Genomic DNA, 7,797 nt, shown 5'->3' with positions numbered 1-7,797 from the left:
TACTACCAACCTTACAGAAATAAAAATGATTACTCAGGAATACTATGAACAATTATATGTCAATAAATTAGATAACATACCTAAAATGGAAAAATTCTGACTGACATCAGCAAGACAGCCAACTAGAGTCAACCTGGCACTCATTCCCCTCACAAAAGGAACCAAAACAACAAACAGACAACTATATTTCAACAGGAGTGACTGAGAATGTACACTGGAAAGCAACAGGGGAGAGCAAAATCCCTGTGGAGCATGGAAGCACAGAATAGCACCATAGAGAGGGAAACAAGGCGCTCCGCCTCTGCTACACTGTCTCCTCCACCAGAATTACATCAAATACAGGGAGACGACTTCTTACAGGGAAAAAGTAAACTAGAGGCTCCCACCTGTCCCCATTGCTACCACAGATGCCAGCAGTCCTTGCTATACATCTGACAAGGGATTAATATCTAGAATACTAAGAAACTTAACTCAAGAGCAAAAAAATATCAAACAACCCAATTAAAAAATAGGCAAAAGACCTTATCAGGCATTTTTCAAAAGAAGACATGCAAATGGCCAACTTATATATGAAAAAATGCTCAACATCACTAATCATCAAGGAAATGCAAATGAAAACCCCAACAAAATACCACTTCACTCCAGTTAGAATAGCTATTATCAAAAGACAAAACAAAATGGTTGTTGGCAAGGATGTAGAGAAAGGAAAACACTTATATACTGTTGGTGGGATTGTAAATCAGTACAGCCATTATAGAAAATAGTATAGAGGTTCCTCAAAATATTAAAAATAGAACTTCCATATGATCCAGAAGTCCCACTACCGGGTATTATTCTAAAGAGATAAAAACAATATTTTGCAGAGATCTCTGCACTCCCATGTTTATTTATATTAGCCAAGATATGGAGTTAATCTAATGTCCAACAATGGATAAAAAATGTGGTATATATATACAATGTGTGAATATAAATATACACACACACACAAATGTGGTGTATGTATATATATAATACACACACACAATGGAATACTATCCAGCTATAAAAAAGAATGAAATCCTGTCATGTACAACAACATGGATGAGCCTTGAGAACATCATGTTAAGTGAAATAAGCCAGACACAGAAAGACAAATAACATCTGATCTCCCTCATATGTGGAATCCATTTTTTTAAAAAGGCTGATGTCAAACGGTCGCTTCTATCTTGGGCCGGCCGAGCGGGGGTGGTGGGAGCGGCGGCAGCTCGGGCTCCCAGCGCGCTGGGCCTCTGCACCGCCCCCGCCTCCTCCCGCCGCCGGCAGCGGCCTCCCCGGGCGCCCAGTGGCGGTGGGGTCGTGGGAGAGGGAAATTCAACCGGCCGCCCTGTGTCAGAGATAAAAGCGGGCTGCTGGCCCCATTGTCTGACGGCGCTCCCTCCCTGCTTTTTGTTCTCGCCTCGCCGCCCCACCCCTCCGCAGCTCTGGAGGCTCCTCCCGCTCTGGGTCGGCGGCCGCCCTGGCTTTCCGCGGCCGCCCTGGCTTTCCTCGCCCTCAGCCCGGGCAGGCCCGGGCCCCGCGCCCGCCATGGAGAAGACGGAGCTGATCCAGAAGGCCAAGCTGGCCGAGCGCTACAACGACATGGCCACCTGCATGAAGGCCGGGACCGAGCAGGGCGCCGAGCTGTCCAAGGAGGAGCGCAGCCTGCTCTCCGTGGCCTACAAGAACGTGGTCGGGGCCGCAGGTCCGCCTGGAGAGTCATCTGGAGCATCCAGCAGAATACCTACACCTCCGACAAGAAGTTAGAGCTGATTAAGGACTATCGGGAGAAAGTGGAGTCCGAGCTGAGATCCATCTGCACCAAGGTCCTGGAATTGTTGGATAAATATTTAATAGCCAATGCAACTAATCCAGAGAGTAAGGTCTTCTATCTGAAAATGAAGGGTGATTACTTCCGGTACCTTGCTGAAGTTGCATGTGGTGATGATCAAAAACGATAATTCCCGAGGAGCTTACCAAGAGGCATTTGATATAAGCAAGAAAGAGATGCAACCCACACAACCCAATCCGCCTAGGGCTTGCTCTTAACTTTTCTGTATTTTACTATGAGATTCTTAATAACCCAGAGCTTGCCTGCACGCTGGTTAAAATGGCTTTTGATGAGGCCATAACTGAACTTGATACACTGAATGAAGACTCATACAAAGCACCCTCATCATACAGTTGCTTTGAGACAACCTAACACTTTGGACATCAGACAGTGCAGGAGAATGTGATGTTGCAGAAGGGGCTGAAATCTAAATCCATACAGTGTGTCATCCTTCTTTACTTCAAGAAACCTTTTTACACATCTCCATTCCTTATTCCACTTGGATTTCCTATAGCAAAGAAACCCATTCATGTATATGGAATCAACTGTTTATAGGCTTTTCACACTGCAGCTTTGGGAAAACTTCATCCCTTGATCTGTGTTTGTCTTGGCCTTCCTGGTGTGCAGTTACTGCTGTAGAAAAGTATTAATAGCTTCATTTTATATAAACATAAGTAATTTCCAAACACTTATACAGGACTAAAAATGTATCTGGTATTTAAGTAATCTGAACCAGTTCTGCAAGTGACTGTATTACTGTGAAGATATGAAAATGTAGTTAATTACAGTTTGAAGAGTGTTCCACATAACTTAATTTCTACATTCCCTCCCTTACTCTTCGGGGGTTTCCTTTCAATAAGCAACTTTTCCATGCTCTCAATGTATTCCTTTTTAGTAGGAATCCAGTAATATTAGATTAAATGGAAAAGCACTTGCCATCTCTGACTGGGAGTCACAAATTGAAATGCCTCCTGTATCACATAAGGAGGTCATGTATATCTGTGGCAACAGGGAGTTTCCTTATTCACTCTTTATTTGTTGCTGTTTAAGTTGACAACCTCCCTTCCCAATAAAAATTCACTTACACCTCCAAAAAAACCAAATGATACCATAGAAGCATAAAGTAGAATGATGGTTACCAGAGATTGAGAAGGGGAGGGAAGAGAAGGGAAGATAAGGAGAGATTGGTCAATGGATATAAAGTTACAATTAGTAGGAATACTTTCCGGTGTTCTATTGTATAGTAGGGTGACAGTGGTTAACAATAAGGTATTGCATATTACAAAATAGCTAGAAGAGAGGCTTTTGAATGTTCTCGCCACAGATAAATGATTGTATGAGGTGATGGATATGCTGAACACCCTGATTTGGTCAGTATAGTATATATATAGAAACATCAAATTGTACCTCGTAAATATGTACAGTTACAAACTGTCAATTAAAACTACGAAATCACCAAATTATAATAAAATAAAATAAAATGAAAAAAAATCAGCCAGGCGCTGTAATCCCAGCACTTTGGGAGGCTAAGGCAGGTGGATGATGAGGTCAGGAGTTCGAGACTAGCCTGGCCAACATAGTGAAACACCGCCCCTCCCCCCCGTCTCTACTAACAATACAAAAATTAACTGGGCGTGGTGGCGTGCACCTGTAGTCCCAACTACTTGGGAGACTGTTGGGAGAAAAGCTGAGTGTTGGAAGAGAAGCTGAGGCAGGGCTTGCATGTCTGCTAGACTTGCTGGCTCCTTGCTTCTAGCACTCCCATTATCTCAAACAGCCATGTGCTTCTCATTCACTTGATACACTGTTTCCTTTCAACCCCCACATCCTCACCACCTGTTTCTTTGTTTGAGCACCAATAAATCATGTGGGCTTCCAGAGCTGGGGGCCTTCGCAGCTTCCACACTCGCGATGGCCCCCTGGTCCCACTTTCTCTCTCAAACTGTCTTTTTCTCATTCCTTTGACTCCGCCAGACTTTGTCGTCCCCGTGACCTGGTGTTGGGTCTGATCACCCCAACATTCCTGGCTGCCCAACGTGGGACAACAAAGACCCCGGTGAAGGAAAGCTAGAGCGTGTGAAAGCAGAGGACGCATCGTCAGAGGACACCCAAGGATGTCTAAAAGATGTCCTAAAAGAAGCTCGGTGGAAAAGCTGAGCACTCGGAAGAACCAGGGTAACAATGGGACAAAGTGAAAGCAGACATTCTGCTTATTTAAATTTCTTAAGGGATTTATTACGAAGAGGGGGAGTGAAAGTTAGTACTCAGAATTTGTTATCACTCTTTAGTATAGTAAAGCAGTTTTACCCATGCTTTCCTGAACAAGGGACTATGGAGTTGGATGAATGGGAGAGAATTGGAAGAGGTGTTAAAAAGGCGTATAAAGAGGGAGCAGAAATTCCAGTTTCCGTTTGGTTAGTGTGGGCGCTAATAAAGGCAGCTCTTGAGCCATTTCAAACAGATGATGAGGCAGATTCAGATGAGGAAGAGGAGGACAAGTGTAAAAATCTAACTTCAGATTCTGAGTGTGAGGAACAGCTACTGGAGGAGATTAAAGAAAAGAAAGGAAAACTAAAAAAAAGTATGTTTTACTAGCCCGTCAGCTCCACCTGCTGAATTAAGTGAATGACCACCTCCTCTCTCTCCCCTTAATGGGCAAGAAAATAAATTAGCTGAAAAACTTATTGCTCCTGTAGTTGCACCATTGAAACCTGGAGCAATTGGCAGTGCTATACAAAATTCTATTCAAAAAGCTAGAGCTGAGGGAGACCTTGAAGCATGGCAATTTCCCATTACTATAATCCAGCAGGGAGGAAAGAATATAGCTAATTGGGCCACTTTTCCTTTTAAGTTACTAAAGGAATTTAAACAAGCCATTAGTCAATATGGACCGAACTCTTCTTTTGTGCAAACTTTATTAAAAAATATGGCTCTTGATAATAGATTAATACCATATGATTCAGATACTTTGACAAAATCTGTTCTCATTCCATCTCAGTACTTGCAGTTTAAAACCTGGTGGGCTGATGAAGCTCAAACTCAGGCAAGGGAAAACACACAAGCACAGCCACCTGTGCCTGTTTCCTTTGAACAGTTAATGGGAGTTGGGCCTAATTGGGGTCGATTAGAGAATCAAGCAGTAATGGAGGATGTTGCCATTGTTCAGCTGCGCTTTGTGTGCTTACAGGCATGGGAAAGGATACATGTTACAGGGGAAAAATATCCTTCTTTCAGTTCTGTCTGCCAAGGACCTAAAGAACCATATATTGATTTTATTGCTTGGCTCCAAGAGGCTATGTATAAAGCCATAACTGATAAAATGGCTCAGGATGTTGTAATACAGCTTCTTGCACACGATAATGCTAATGCAGAGTGTCAAACTGCTATTAGACCCGAGAGGGAAGGCTCATTTAGCTGAATATATTAAGGCTTGCGATGGCATTGGAGATAACTTACATAAGGCTACTCTTTTAGCTCAGGCTATGGCTGGATTAAGAATAGGAAAGAATATGCCCTGTTTCTCAGGCTCTTGCTTTAATTGTCGGCAATTGCAACACACAAGAGAGGAATGTAGAAAAGGAAATCAAAAGGCAAAAATTACTACCATCAATCAACAGAAAAGTCCCGGTGTATGTCCCCGGTGTAAGAAAGGCAATCACTGGGCAAGTCAGTGTCATTCTAAATTTAGTCAAGATGGACATCCTCTTTCAGGAAACGGTAAGAGAGGCCCACCTCAAGCCCCTCAACAAACTGAGGCATAACTGGCACAGCCAGTGCCCTTACAAATGTACAAGAATTGTCCCCCGCCTCAGCAGGCAGTGCTGCTGTAGACCTGAACAGCACAATTCCCCTCTCCTTACTTCCTGGGGAGCCACCAAAGAGGGTCCCCATGGGAGTTAGGGGACCCTTACCCTCAGGAACAGTCGGTCTATTACTTGGAAAGTCTAGTCTAAATTTAAAAGATGTTACTGTACATATGGGAATAATTGACTCTGATTATACCGGAGAAATTCAATTAGTTATTAGTTCCTCGACTCCATAGTCTGCCTCCCCAGGAGAAAGAATTGCTGTTGTTGCTGTTACCTTACATAAAACTAGGAAGCAGCACAGTGAAAAGAACAGGAGGCTTTGGTAGTACTAATCCAGCAGGAAAGGCTGTGTATTGGGTTAATCAAGTGTCTGACAAAAGACCTATTTGCACAGTAACTATTCAGGGAAAAGATTTTGAAGGACTAGTAGATACTGGAGCTGATGTCTCTATTATTGCTATAAATCAATGACCCCCTCACTGGCCTAAAGAAAAGGCATCCATTGTTATTGTTGGAGTAGGAGCTGCCTCAGAAGTTTTTCAAAGTTCTTTGATTTTACCATGTCAAGGGCCGGATGGTTAGGAAGGGATAATCCCTATCATTACACCTATTCCTGTTAATTTATGGGGTAGAGACTTATTGCAACAATGGGATGCTGAAATATCTATTCCTACGGATCAATATAGTAATAATAGTAGACAAATGATGAAAAATATGGGATATTGCCTTGGAAAAGGACTAGAAAAAGATAAAATTGGCCAATCAGAACCTTGAGAATTAAAAGGGCAAACAGATCGGACCGGATTGGGTGTCATTTTTAGGAGCGGCCATTGTTGAGCCTCTGGCTCCCATTCCTCTTGTTTGGCTAACTGCCAAACTGGTTTGGGTGCAGCAATGGCCGCTGAAACAGGAAAAACTGGAGGCTTTAAAAGAACTGGTGCAGGAACCATTGCGAAAGGGACATATAGAGCCTACTTTCTCCCCTTGGAATTCTTCTGTATTTGTCATTAAGAAAAAATCAGGGAAATGGACAATGTTAACAGATTTAAGGGCTGTTAATGCTCTGATTCAACCCATGGGTGTACTACAACCAGGGCTGCCCTCCCCAACAATGATCCCAAAATACTGGCCTCTCATAGTGATAGATCTAAAGGATTGCTTTTTTACCATTCCTTTAGCTGCCCAAGATTATGAAAAATTTGCTTTTATTGTTCCCACCATAAATAATAAAGAACCAGCAGACAAATACCATTGGAAAGTACTGCCACAAGGCATGCTAAATAGCCCAACTGTTTGTCAAACTTATGTCAGGAAAGCTATTAAGCCAGTTAGAGAACAGTTTAAAAAATGTTATATCATCCATTACATGGATGATATTCTGTGTGCAGCTGAAACTAGGGAAGAATTGATGTTGTGCTACAAGCAGTTAGAAAAGTCTGTAAATGCAGCAGGGTTAGTTATAGCCCCTGATAAAATCCAAACTTCTACTCCCTTTCAATATCTAGGAATGAAGGTAGAGCAAAGTGCTATTAAGCCTCAAAAGGTTCAAATTCGAAGAGATAATTTAGAAACCTTAAATGATTTCCAAAAATTATTAGGAGACATTAATTGGATTCGTCCAACTTTAGGCATTCCTACCTATGCTATGTCTCACCTCTTTTCTGCTTTATGAGGTGATTCTAACCTTAACAGTAAACGCTCCCTGTCCAAAGAAGCATTGGAGGAACTTCAGTTAATTGAGGAAAAAATTCAGCAAGCACAAGTAGAACGGATTAATCCAATACAGCCATTACAGTTTTTAGTTTTTCCTACTAAGCATTCGCCTACAGGAGTTATAGTTCAACAGGATGATCTGATTGAGTGGCTTTTTCTACCTCACAATACAACCAAAACACTCACTCTGTACTTAGATCAAATTGCTGTGCTAGTAGGACAAGCACAGCTGTGCTCAACAAAGTTAATGGGATATGATCCAAATAAGATTATAGTTCCATTAACAAAACAACAAATTCAACAAGCCTATATTAATTCCCAAGAATGGCAAGTTAATTTGGCCGGTTTTGTTGGCATTCTTGATAATCATTATCCTAAGTCTAAAAGCTTCCAGTTTCTAAAATTAACATCCTGGATGTTACCTTCTAT

At 42.2% G+C, this 7,797-nt stretch overlaps 1 pseudogene; it reads left to right on the top strand.

Moving 5' to 3' along the window:
• Positions 1–1,539: 1,539 nt before the first annotated feature.
• On the top strand, positions 1,540–2,517 carry LOC129024655 (14-3-3 protein theta-like; annotated as a pseudogene).
• Positions 2,518–7,797: the final 5,280 nt, after the last annotated feature.

This window comes from Pongo pygmaeus, chromosome X (genome assembly GCF_028885625.2).
Source record: "Pongo pygmaeus isolate AG05252 chromosome X, NHGRI_mPonPyg2-v2.0_pri, whole genome shotgun sequence".
NCBI lineage: Eukaryota > Metazoa > Chordata > Mammalia > Primates > Hominidae > Pongo > Pongo pygmaeus.
The sequence above is the reverse complement of the archived record's forward strand: the minus strand, read 5'-3'. Positions and strand labels throughout refer to the sequence as shown.